The sequence below is a fragment of the Coregonus lavaretus genome, assembly GCF_964263955.1.
Source record: "Coregonus lavaretus genome assembly, chromosome: 28".
NCBI lineage: Eukaryota > Metazoa > Chordata > Actinopteri > Salmoniformes > Salmonidae > Coregonus > Coregonus lavaretus.
The window spans coordinates 15,211,909-15,226,547 of NC_140015.1; positions in this window are offsets into that span (position 1 = coordinate 15,211,909).

A 14,639-nucleotide genomic window follows, 5' to 3' on the forward strand; every position below is an offset into this window, starting at 1 on the left:
ACAATGAGTGAATGTAAAGCTATGCCATTTATCAATACAGTAATTGCTCTTAAAAGAGGTACAGAACACGCTGACATCTAACAGTTATGGAATGGACTAATGGCATCATAATACTGTCTGATACGCCCCAAGGTCATTTGATAATGATTGATGAGTGCATCAAAACACCTACTATAGCAATGAGTTGTCATGTCTATGGAAGCTACCAGTTCCCACAATAAGTACCCTGAATCCCTTTTGTAGCTGTATGGTCTACAGCTATACAGCAGGGTAAATCAATCCCATGTCTATACCTGCATTAAACTTGCATTGTGCACTGCACGTTACACATTGTGGCAGGCATCTTGTTCATTTGTTATATTTACTGAATATTGTAGGATTACAGAGGAATAGAATATGTAGAATTGGCAACACCCATAGTGCGTTATTACACATCCACCATCAAACAGCACCAGCATGCTCACTCACACTCTGCAGATGAGCACCGCAGAGGGAGGGTGGGAGGTGGGAAGCTACTCTGGTCAGTCTTGGGAGCGATTACCTAACTGTCTCCACATGGTGATGTTATTCCACTGACAGTGGCAAGATAAATATGTGTCTGTGTGTGGCGATCGGCCCCCTGTGCTTCCGTGATTATAGCGTTTAATAACTCCCCCTCAGTAATACATTGACATTGTCCGGCCCGGATCCTTGCCAGGAAGGCTTGATTTACCAAACCCCTTGAAGGGGGAAAAAATCTCATTGAGGAGACAGATTGCTGAAAAGGCTCTCCAGCAGAACCATGAATCATTGTTTAATCAGAGCACACACAGTGCCAGGGTAGACACTCAGACCACACAGTAGTACCACTGTCTGTGATACCACTCCTCCTGCACTCAGCTCTCTCTCTCTGTGTGTCTCTAAACACTCTCTCTATTCTCCATCTCTCGGCACAGTCAACATTTAGCCTTTGAGTTCTAAGGAAATTGTTTTTTACGCAATGGAGAAAGCGTGATGGTCTGGAGACAGGCCATCTCCAGGACATCAGACTGTTGAACAGCCTTCACTAGCCGGCTACCTGTCCATTACTCTGCCCTGCACCTTGAGACTAATGCCTCATGTATATACACTCTTATAAAAAAAGGTGCTATCTGGAACCTAAAAGGGTTCTTCGGCTGTTCCCATAGGAGAACCCTTTGAATAACCCTTTTTGGTTCCAGGTAGAACCTTTTTGGGTTCCATGTAGAACCCTTTCCACAGAGAGTTTTACATGGAACCCACAAGGGTTCTACCTGGAACCAAAAAGGGTTCTCCATGGAACCAAAAAGTGTTCTCCTATGGGGACAACCGAAGAACCCTTTTGGAACCCTTTTTTTCAACAAAAACAAATTGGGCTTAACAAGTCACATAATAGGTTGCATGGTTCACGTTGTGTGCAATAATAGTGTAAAACTGGATTTTTGAATGACTAGGCTACCTGGGGCGGCAGGTAGCCTAGCGGTAAAGAGCATTGGGCCAGTAACTGAAAGGTTGCTGGTTTGAGTCCCTAGGTGAAAAATCTGTTGATGTGCCCTTGGGCAAGGCAGTTAAACCTAATTGCTCCTGTAAGTCATTCTGAATAAGAACATCTGCTAAATTGACATAAATAAAATAAATGAGGATAGATCAACAACATTGTAGTTATTCCACAATACTAACCTAAATGACAGAGTGAAAAGAAGGAAGCCTGTACAGAATAGAAATATTCTGAAACATGCATCCTGTTTGCACTAAAGTAAATTCATTAAATGTGGCAAAGAAATTAACTTTATGTCCTGAATACAAAGGGTTATGTTTGGGGCAAATCCAACACATCACTGAGTACCGCTCTTCATGTTTTCAAGCATGGTGGTGGCAGCATCATGTTATGGGTATGCTTGTAATATTTAAGGATTAGGGAGATTCTTTGGATAAAAAGACACCGAATAGAGCTAAGCACAGGCAAGGTCCTTGAGGAAAACCTGGTTCAGTCTGCTTTCCAACAGACACTGGGAGACAAATTCACCTTTCAGCAGGACAATAACCTAAAACACAAGGCCAAATATACATTTGATTGCTTACCAAGACGGCATTGAACATTCCTGAATGACCTAGTTACAGTTTTGACTTAAATAGTCTTGAAAATGTATGGCAACACTTGAAAATGGCTGTCTAGCAATGATATATAACCAACTTGACAGAGCTTGAAGAATTTTTAAAGGAATAATGTGCAAATATTGTACAATCCAGGTGTGCAAAGCTCTTAGAGACTTACCCAGAAAGACTCACAGATGCCAAAGGTGATTCTAACATGTATTGACTCAGTGGTGTGAATACTTATGTAAATTAGATCTTTCTGTATTTCATTTTCAAAAAAATCTAAAAACATGTTTTCACTTTGTCATTACGGGGTATTTTGTGTAGATGGGTGAGAGAAAAAAGTATATTTAATCCATTTTGAATTCAGGCAGTAACACAAAATGTGGAATAAGTGAAGGGTTATGAATACTTTCTATATAGCTCCACATAGCTCATACCTACTACTGTACATACCCTTATCCTTCCAAATTGAATTATAAACTGTCTATAGACACCACATATTGATATTCTGGATTCTGACACATGCTCACTGTAATACTGAATATCTACTCTGGATTCTTAATTGGACTCGTTCTGTCATTTCTTGATTTCTTGTTTAGATTTTAGATTATTTGTATTGTATTTGCAAGACATTGTACTGCAGTGTTGGAGCTAGTAACATAAGCATTTCGCTGCACCTGCTATAACACCTGCAAATCTGTGTACCTAACCAATAAACGTTCAATTGACTATGATTTGAGAGCAGCTCCGATAGAGTATTTCAGTATTTATTTATATATAGTTGTATCTGTACTGTACTGATATTTAATACAGTATTGTCCTTTGAAACACTGGATAATGCATTTAAAATAGTACAATTGGACTCTAGCTTTTGGGGTGTCTAAACCTGCATTAGAATATACTGTAAAATCCTTCCTATCATCCCAAAGTAAAGGGTTAATCTTTCAGAGTGAGACAGTATTCAGCCTTCATCTATTGGGGGATATATCAACATAGTCTGTATACATGCTCTCAGCCTGGTGGTCACAGATGAGCAAACTTGTGCACCAAATCTTCAGTGGGTGGTATGTGTTCCTCCAGCCCCCCTTAATAGCAGAGTGGTACAATTGATAACGTGGCAGCTTGTCAAGCCTCAGTGCCAAGACATCGTAACATGCTTTCAATGGACGTATCTAGTCAAGCAGAGCTTTTAGGGTTGTCATTTCCTTAAAATGGGAGTGCTCTCAGCCTCAGTAGGCCAGGAGTGTTATTCTGTCTTTCCATTTTAAACCATTGACGCTGCATTGAGTTGTTATACTCCATTCTGGGCTATCAGGAGTTTTTTCTAAAGATCGGTTGAAAGTAATTGCTGCTGGCAGATACTTTTCCTGGAATAAGAACCTCGACTTTCATCTTTGTTTTCTTTAATAGTTCTTATCTTTAATATTCTCTTATCTCTGTGAGTTAAGACAAGATCAGTGGGGCATAATACAACTCTGCAAGCAATCTACAAGAATCAATATATTTCATTACATTTTAGAAGTTTAGACCATTACTGAGAAAAGTTATTTATTTTGATTAAAAATAAATAACTTTTCACCTTTATGTGAAGGACTGACAGTAAATACAAATGGTCAGCTTCTCACTCAGATCTAGATTCAGTGTACAACACATTAGGACGTTTTGTACCCCTTTTGCACTCAGAACAGCCTCAATTCGTCTGGGAATGGACTCTACAAGGTGTCGAAAGAGCTCCACAGGGATGCTGGCCCATGTTAACTCCAATGCTTCCCACGGTTGTGTCAAGTTGGCTGGTAGTGGATCTCTACTCCGAATAGCTCGTTCCAGCTCATCCCACATATGCTCAATTGGATTGAGATCTGGTGTCTGGGCAGGCCACTGCAGTAAGCTGAATTCACTGTCATGTTCATGGAACCATTCCTGGACAATCCTAACCTTGTGGCATGGGGCATTATACGGCTGAAAAAAATATATTCGCAGATGAATACACTGCTGCCATGAAGGGATGCACCTGGTTGGCAACAATGTTCAGATATCCTGTGGCATTCAAACGTTGCTCCACTTTTATCAAGGGGCCCAATGTGTGCCATGAAAACACACCCCACACCATCACACCACCACCACCAACAGCCTGCAATGTTGACACGCGGTTTGATGGATGCATGTACTCATGTGGTTTTCTCTATCCCCTAGACCTCCCATCATCGTGAAACAGCAGGATCCGGGATTCATCAGACCAGGCAATGTTTTTCCAATTCTCCAGTGTCCAGTGTTCTCATTCCTTAGCCCACTGCAACCGCAGTTTCTTGTTTTTCCTGAAAGAAGTGGAACTCTGTAAGGTCGTCGGCTGCCATACCCCATTCGTGTCAAGGTACGACGAGTTGTTCATTCTTTTATGGGTCTTTGGGCACCAATATTGTTATGGAATGTCAGTTGACTATCTGTAGCCGTCTGTTGCTCTGCGCAATTCATGTCAGCCTCCTTTGTCCTCTTTCATCAATGACCCGTTTTCGACCACTGGCCTGCCGTTGGCTGGATGTCCTTTGGGTGGTGGACCATTCTTGATACACATGGGAAACTCTTGAGTGTGAAAAACCCAGCAGCGCTGCAGTTCTTGATACACTCCAACCGGTGCGCATGGCACCTACTACCATACCCCATTCAAAGGCACTTAAATATTTTGCCCATTCACCCTCTGAATAGCACACATACACAATCTGTAAGTCGCTCTGGATAAGAGCGTCTGCTAAATGACGTTTGAAAAAAGAAAAAAAGAAAATGTCTGAATTGTCTCAAGGCTTAAAGATCCGTTAACCTGTCTCCTCCCCTTCATTTACACTAACTGGAAAGAGCAGTGTATATCTACCATGCTGTATACTAAATTGGAAATAGTTCCTTATGCAGGTGTCATGGATAGCAAACAGAAAAACATAAATATGCGGTTGTAGCTCAGAGAAGAGAGAGATAGAGAGAGGGATAGAGAGAGCGAGACAGACAGACAGACTGTATCTTAGTTTATTATATGATTCCCATTCAGACATACACTACCGGTCAAAAGTTTTAGAACACCTACTCGTTCAAGGGTTTTTCTTCATTTTGAATGAGTAGGTGTTCTAAAACTTTTGACCGGTAGTGTAGATTCCCAGTGCTTTGAGTGCTGATACCTGCATCTGATCAAATATATTGTGCTCTGTACATGAGAGCAGATGTGTTGCATTACGGCAATATGTGTGTCCGCAGTATATTTGTGTATTTGTGACATGCACTAGCAATGAATGAGACTTCAACCACAACAAAGGAGTCTCTTGAGATGACTGTATAAGTATTAGTATGGGAGGTAATCCAATGCACTGATACGTAGAAGAACACTACGCCCTTCAAAACATCTGTAACAGGACCCAGAGGATCTGATTAGACAAATAAAAAAGAGCAGTATACCTGACTGGGGATCAGGTCGGAGTTTTACTGTTCAGACTCTTGTGTTTAGTATGGCTGGCCTGTATAGAGGGAGGCTCATAGGAGAATGTGGTCTGAATGAGGATGGAATTCCTGGCTGGCTACCATGCTTCCTCCATGTTAACTACAGAAGAGTTGTTATTTTTCTATTCTAAATTAAATCATGTATGATCAGGCTACATTTGATGTTTGCAAAGCTCAAAGTGTGTTTAAATTGTGCACGTATTATCCAAACGGTAACACTTTACTTGACACCCAGTGTCGTAACATGTTATGACACGGTCATAACCATGTCAAAATATGTTATAACCGCTGACATAACTTGTCATAACCTGTCATAATATGGTCATAACACTGTCATGACCCATATATTTACACCTGTTGTGACATACTGCATTATTTTATGGCTGGTTATGACACCTACAATGCCTTGCAAAAGTATTCATCCCCCTTGGCGTTTTTCCTATGTTGTTGCATTACAACCTGTAATTTAAATTAATTTTTATTTGGATTTCATGTAATGAACATACACAAAATAGTCCAAATTGGTGAAGTGAAATGAAACAAATAACTAGTTTCAAAAATTCAAAAACATAAATAACGGAAAAGTGGTGCATGCATATGTATTCACCCCCTTTGCTATGAAGCCCCTAAATAAGATCTGGTGCAACCAATTACATTCAGAAGTCACATAATTAGTTAAATAAAGTCCAAGCATGCGGCACCATGAAGACCAAGGAGCTCCCCAAACAGGTCAGGGACAAAGTTGTGGAGAAGTACAGATCAGGGTTGGGTCATAAAAAAATATCTGAAACTTTGAACATCCCACAGAGCAGCATTGAATCCATTATAAAAAAAAATGGAAAGAATATGGCACCACAACAAACCTGTCTAGAGAGGGCCGCCCACCAAAACTCCCGGACCCCTAAAGGAAGGCATTAATCAGAGAGGCAACAAAGAGACCAAAGATAACCCTGAAGGAGCTGCAATGCTCCACAGCGGAGATTGGAGTATCTGTCCATAGGACCACTTTAAGCCGTACACTCCACAGAGCTGGGCTTTAGGGAAGAGTGGCCAGAAAAAAGCCATTGCTTAAAGAAAAAATAAGCAAACACGTTTGGTGTTCGCCAAAAACCATGTGGGGGACTCCCCAAACATATGGAAGAAGGTACTCTGGTCAGATGACACTAAAATTAAGCTTTTTGGCCATCAAGGAAAACGCTATGTCTGGCGCAAACACCTCTCATCACCCCGAGAACACCATCCTATCATATTTTTCATCAGCAGGGAAACTGGTCAGAATTGAAGGAATGATGGATGGCGCTAAATACAGGGAAATTCTTGAGGGAATTATGCACGCTCAAGTTTTCTGTTTTTTTGTCTTATTTCTTGTTTGTTTCACACACACACAAAAAAGCATCTTCAAAGTGGTAGGCGTGTTGTGTAAATCAAATGATACAACCCCCCCCAAAATCTATTTTAATTCCAGGTTGTAAGGCAACAAAATAGGGAAAATGCCAAGGGGGGTCAATACTTTCGCAAGTGTCAAAAGCCACATTTTATTCAAATTATTTATTTTCCCTGCCAAGAAGTTTCCTTTGAAAGTTTGTTTCTAAATCATTTGTTGTTGTTGTTGTAATGAATTCTTTACAGTCATGTTTTTGACATCATCTTTTAAATAACTTGTGGAAAATACACTTTGACACTGTCATGAAGCATTATGACCAACCTGTGTCACTTTACTTGAACTAAGAAAATACACTTTATGACACTGTCAAGAAGCATTATGACCATCATAATCATAAGCCAGATAGGCATATCACATACCCTTCTATCAGTCATCAGTCAAAAAGAGGGTGTCTTGTCCTGCTCCTAAAAAACTGCTCCTGCATTCATCCCAGTCATCAGCAACTGAGCATTGGGGTAGGTGCATGTCTGACATCAATGTGTGTGCAATTACAAGGATCATTTAATCAATTTCTAAAAATGTTATATAACATAAACTTACTGTTGACAAGTAGGCTAAGGTGTAATGGAATGTTTTGCCTTGTGTGGTAGGTTTTGTATGCAATATATGTCACAACAGGTCAAATTATATGTGTCATGACAGTGTTATGACCATATTATAACAGGTTATGACAAGTTATGTCAGCTGTTATAACATATTATGACATGGTTATGACTGTGTCATAACGTCTTATGACGTTGGGTGTCAAGTAAAGTGTTACCAAACACACAACAACATTCTCCAGCTGACACTTTGGATATTGTGTTCCAGGAAATTCTGCCAACGACCAAATGGTAATGCAATACAATCTCTGACACTACAGTAAGCATATGACAAATGACCAAAAAAAGGATCCCTACTATTTTTGCAGTTTAAGCATTCCTGGACCTTGTTCTGTTGATTCTCCTTCTCCTGCTCAACTAGACATTGGCGCAGGGAGAGATGATCAATGATTGCATTTTTAAAACTGTCCTCCTGTTTTCTTTCTACCACAAGGTACCTAGCTACAGTCCCATCTCCTCCAGCAGACACTGACTGCCTGTCTGACTGGGCTCCATCCAGACAAGACTAACTGGGCAGAAAATGTAACAGCAGCATCAGTATTTGCCACAATCAACTTGTTCTAATTAAATATTTATGTATCCGTCCTAAAGCTGCCTCATGATAAAGACCTCACTAGATGGTCTCTGCGGTGCCTGATCAAATCCCTTCCCAAATCCCAGTAAGAACATTAATTGAGACTAGATTTCAGGAGGATAAAGGTGCCACGTCTGCATGGATGAGAGTAAATGAGTTCTGAATTTGAAGAGGGGACTAAGTAGGATTCACATATAAATAATGAAAACAGTTGAATCTCAGAGTGCTCTAAAATTTGGCCCTCACACATGAATTATGCATATGGTTTGGTGCTTGGCTGATCCATTTGAGATTTTATGCACTAGAGTTTGTGAAAGTGAAAAGCTAAACATCTGTATTCTGTTTGTCTAGTAAGAATTAAATATTACATTTCCCTATTGATGGAGAAGAATGGAATTTGCTCTTCTCCGTCTAAGCAACTTAACATCAAATTATAGTCATTAGTTGCTTGTATGTACTTGGTTAAAAATAGTATAACTTGCTTTTCACATTGTTTGAATGCTGCATTGGTGACACTCTTAGAAAAAAAAGGTGCAACCTAGAACCAAAAAGGGTTATTTGGCTGTCCCCATAGGAAAACCCTTTGGAGAACCCATTTTGGTTCCAAGTAGAACCCTTTCCACAGAGGGTTCTACATAGAACCTAAAATAGTTCTACCTGGGACCAAAAAGGGTTCTCCTATGGGACAGCCACAGAACCCTTTTGGAACCCTTCTTTCTATGAGTGTAGCTCTACAAACATTTCCCTCACCTCTATGATAGAAAGACACTGCAATGACTCAATGGCTTTATTTGTCCCAGCAATTTCAATAAGCACCATATGAAGACCATGAGTCTCACCTCGCCTGGTCATTGCAGGCATGTTTTGATCATGGCCTCTTGCAAATCACCTGTTATTACTGGGATCAATAGTCTATGCCCATTTCACAGACAAGTGCTTCTGTCTGGGGGAGGAGTCAGTGACACAAACAGCTGTGATTTACAAAGACAATAGGGTGGGCTTTAAGGATCACTATGGGCCACTCACCTAGTATCCTAATAGCATCTAATCAAACATCCATTGAAAATATTTTACCAGAGACAAGTCTGCCATAGTCTAGGTACTTTTTGGATTTTGTTCAACAATGCATCCTTCATCTCCTATTGATAAATGATCAATACAATATTGCATTAGTGTGTACCGAACAGTGTGTTACACATATGTGTTACACCTTTCTATGGTTTAGCTGAAACTCCTATTAGACTAATCTAAAGCCACTGTCTGAGTCCAAATGAAAAGAAGCAGATACCATCATCACTTAAGGATGCAGAAAAGAAACAGAGACTGCCCTTTAAAATGCGTTCAGCTAATTACTAAGGAATCCGTTGACAGTAACTAATAGTCATCCCTGGCCTAACTAATGAGAGGTCAAAGTTTGGTTTATTGGGACAGGGAGAGATTCAGCACATTCAATGTCATTATCAGAATAATTTCCGGTCTGAAAGCCTTAGGAAAACCAGTGATAGATGGCCTCATTGAGGGGCAGCTCTCATTCCTCAGCCATTTTGTTTGGATTCAATTTGGTTGGAGGCTCAAAATAGATAACGCTCTGGTTAGGTGCTCTCTGTTTGCATGCATTTCACAGGGTGTCAGCGAACCAGATGCCGTAAAGAATATGTGGAAATGCAATCTAAAAGAGGGGGTAGGAAATGAAAAGGCGTTGAAATCCTCAACACACCCATCAATCTACTCTCATTGCATTTGAGGTTTGCAGAAAAAATGGCCGGATTATGTTCGACAGTATAATTTTCCAAGACAACGGGCTGATTCCTGTTGTTGAAATCCTGACCTATACAGTCAACAACCAAAATGTGGTCTAGCAAGAAATACAACAAAAATATACATTTACCACCTGGTCTATGCTGATAGTAAACAGTATGTTTAGGCGCTGAACAAAATGTTTTTAATGTTAAATATTAACTTAATTAACTGGGTGAACTAAACTCTGCAATTGTGAAAAGGTTTGTTTGCATTTTTTTCATTTAATTCCATCATTTTTGGGTGAGTGTCTCTCACCCCAAAATGCCCCCATTTTCAGCTATGTTGTTTCCCTTGCCCTGTACCATTTGACAGACAGTCACCTATGTCTCAAAATTATGTTTTACCCCGCTAATGAACAGCTCTGTCCCTAAAATGCTGGTGCGTCTAAAATGGTAACCATGCCATGGGGTGTGAATGGAAAGTAAATTAGCAAAACAGTCGACTCAGATAAGATGGTACAGTATTTATATAGGGGTCTACTGTATGTTATTGGTTCTGTGTCTTCCACTGTAAACCACAGTCCATCCACCAGGAGAAGGCCTGTGCTGATAGTTAAACATATAGCATCACATACCTGATTGCTATTGAAAAAAGAAATACAAATAAATGTGTTACCTATAAGTATCATAAACTTCCAAAAGTCCATGATAGTCTCCCACCTTTTAAGAATTCAATGATGCTGGCACCTCAGCGGAAAACCACTTATGGTAGGTGCTCCCATTAAAACTAGAGTTTAATATCAAATGTGTGGGTGGGACAGAGAAGATGTATCGAAGGGCTCTTTATGACAACTAATAACATTTTTATAGTCAAATCCTCCTCAGCTGTCTGGCAGAGACACAACCAGCACTAGACAAACTACCCGCAATTTGAAAGATGACACTTTCCGATTAAGTATGCCATGTGCCGTTGTTAGTGTCATTCTGCATTCTTTGAAGATAGTGTTTTACAATACCTCCGTCATTGTCCACAAACCATCAAGAACTGAGCAAGAAATGCCACTGGGAAAGCTGATTAAATACCATTACTGATACTACAGGTAAGAATATATATTCACTGTCAGACCACATAACAGTCAGTGTTATTCATAACAGTATATTTCATTTTTATTTCCTCATAAAGTTACAGCCTTTGGACATCCGATACAGATGAATAATTCAACATATTCAAATCAACTAAAGACTAATATCAGACAGACAAACCCCTACACCATTACGAATAAAATCCATGTTAATAAGTACTTTTGAGGAGTTCAAAACAGACCAGGTTGAGATTGCATTGATGAACATATACTACATCTTGCCACAGTAGCAAGTCTAGCCTTCTGTAGAAGTGAGTTATATAGTCTCTGCTACCTCTCAGAGAGTTCAGTGCCACTTTCTAAGCTCCGGTGTCTCAGCTCTATGTGAACAGGATATGCATAATGTGACGTTGGGGTGAGTCTTGGCTGGTTGGCATCTTTTTCCCCTGTGCTTGCAAAAACGCTGAGCTCGGACTTTGGACCCTGATCCTCAGTGTGAACAAATTGGAGAGGATCAGACCTGGTCTCTGTACTGAGGATCCTGCTGAACACTGCCAGTATAAACTGTCTATGGGACAATTACTAGTTTCCAGGAAGCACTCCCACTGAGACACTCGGCAGATCAGCAAAAGGGTGACATTTCTAAGCCCATGTTCCTCCTTTTGTGAGAGACATAGGAAATCGATAGATGAAAATTGTTTTGATTTGAACAACACAGACAAAATGTCAGCAACAATTAGCTGAGTCAGTGGCTGGCAGGCAGGGAAATGGCCTGCTGTTCAATGGCCTTTAGCTGGGGTCTGGCTTGTCTATTATTCTGTTGCTATAGATCAGAAAGCAGAAACCAAGATTTTTATAAAAACGAATAAATAAATAAATACCCCTGATAGATGCAGTGAAATGTGTTGTTTTATAGGGTCAGCCATAGTAGTATGGCACCCTTGGAGCAAATTAGGGTTATCTACCTTGCTCAAGGGCACATCGGCAGATTCTTCACCTTGTCAGCTCAAGAATTCGAACCAGTGCCCTTTCTGTTACTGGCCCAGTGCTCTAACCGCTAGGCTACCTGCCACCCAAATGATGCGTTTAAGGTTTTACTGTTGTTGGCTGAACTTAACAAGTGGACTGTTCATAATTCCATGAAAAAAGTCCATGTAAATGTATACACAGCACTGCCTGGCGATGTAGAAGTCAAATAGGTTCATATGAAAACACATTCTTTGGCATCAGCTTCACATAGGGCTCTTATTGAAATGTATCTACAATTGTGCTGCATATGTCATGCATTCTCCGGTACATAATGTCAAGTTTTCCGCTCTAGGTAGCGGCCTTAATGTGGGTGGAGTAATTTTCTCTTCCAGACTCCAAGTGATGCATGCAGTCAAGTCTCCGATCTCATTATAACAAAAAAAAATGAACAGCTGTGCTATGGACAGTACATGGAGGAGTGAGGAGGACAGCTCAGCTAGATGCAAAAGGTTATTGTTATTATAATTATTATAAAAGGTAACAGAAAGGACAGCCAGCAGTTTGGTGGAGTGGTTTGCTTAAATGTATAAAATCCTCCTGCTGTGCTCCCATAGGGTATAAACAAACACATTCAAAGTTATCTCCCAATGCAGAAAAGCACTAGAACTTGTGTATCTCAATGTTCATTGCAACTGTGTGACAATCTCTCATTAGCAGTATTCAGCAGGTAAAAATTACAACAAACATGTAAACAACAGCCAAGTGTCATATATAATCTATACTGAACAACAGTATCAAGTTCCCTACATGCACTGCATTGAGACATCAATCTGTGGTCCTCTGTAGCTCAATTGGTAGAGCATGGCGCTTGTAACGCCAGGGTAGTGGGTTCGATCCCCGGGACCACCCATACGTAAAAATGTATGCACACATGACTGTAAGTTGCTTTGGATAAAAGCGTCTGCTAAATGGCATATTATTATTATTATCCCTTTTACAGCATTGGGGTACAGGAGATAGAGCTCAGAGCAGCATAGAGAACAGGAGCCATTTTCAGCACCATGGACAGCACAATGGGCAGTATTACCAATGTGAACCATTTTCAGCACCATGGACAGCACCATGCACATTATAACTTTGAAAAATTTTCAGCACCATGGACAGCACAATGCACATTATTATAACTTTGAACCATTTTCAGCACCATGGACATCACCATGCACATTATTAGAACTTTGAACCATTTTCAGAACCATGGTCAGCACAATGGGCAGTATTACAACTGTGAACCCTTTTCAGCACCATGGACAGCACCATGCACATTATTTGAAATTGGAACAATTTTCAGCACCATGGTCAGCATCCTAAGTAATACTGTGGGGAAAATGTCTTCCTTCAGATTATTGATTATCAAAGACTGATAAGACATTAACCATCAGCCACCAATCCTTACCACTCCCTCAGAATCTGATGATCGGACCTAATTTATTTGAACTATGAGAATTTAGAAGAACTAGAACCCCCGTGCAAGGACAGGAGTTTGAGCTTTTCATCTGTGTATACAGAGACCTACTGTGTCTACTTTTCCAAATTAAACATTGAAACTCATTATGAAAGAAGAAAGCTAATTGTGAGGCAAGGAATACAGCCAGAGAGGACAGGCTTTTAAAATTCCCTTTGCACTGTCCTGTGGATTCTTCCAATATTAACAATTCTGCTAGATGGAGGTTGCGCTATGAGGACATGTGGGAGCCTCAATACAACAGCCCTCCACCATTCTAAGAGTGATGAACCTACACCACCAGTACAATCTGAGCAGTACACAGTTTGGTAACACTGTAGAGCTCCCTTAGACATGACTGTATAGCATTAGCACTTTGAAGCCCAAGGGTTATCTCTAGCTGGGCTGGAAAGGTTAATGAATCCCCCTGCGCCTCGCTGTATCAATGTCATATTGCTGGGGACTGCGACCCCAATTGATCGGTGGTCCCTAATCACATTTCACTAATAGCTGGTTCAGCCCCATGGCAGAGCCACAGAGTGAAACAGAGAAACAGACTCGCTGGTGCCTCACTAATTTGGAAAATCTAGTGTTTCACTACTCCAACGTTCCCTCTCTGCTCTGTGAGACTGGGAGAGCATCCCCATTAGTTGAGTAAACTGATTAAAATTTGCTCAAATCATGTAATGATGCTAAAATGACTGGAATAAAAAGCTGAGATGGAATTGTGGAATAACAAACATACGGTGTGTGTATGTGTGTGTTTGTGTTTGTGTTTGTGTTTGTTTGTGTGTGTGTGTGTGTGTGTGTGTGTGTGTGTGTGTGGATAAATCTTTTGACTCTTATACTGTCATGGACTAATGGAATGATGCTGTCTGGTGGGTAGACTGTGTTGCTTTACTGGATGACATCTGCTCAATGGGTGTGCTTAGGTATGACACAAAGCAACATGTTTATCTCCTTGACTATACTGCATGGCCCAAGAACACCCATCTGTGAGAGAGAGCACTGAATCATGGAGATTTCACCTGTTCAAATCTAAGCCTTTTATGACTCAGGTCCTAACAGACTAGGAGTATTCAGTCATGTCTCTCAGTTTAGAATATGTCTGTGGAAGCAGAGATCTGTGCAACAGCTTGGAGATTCAAGAT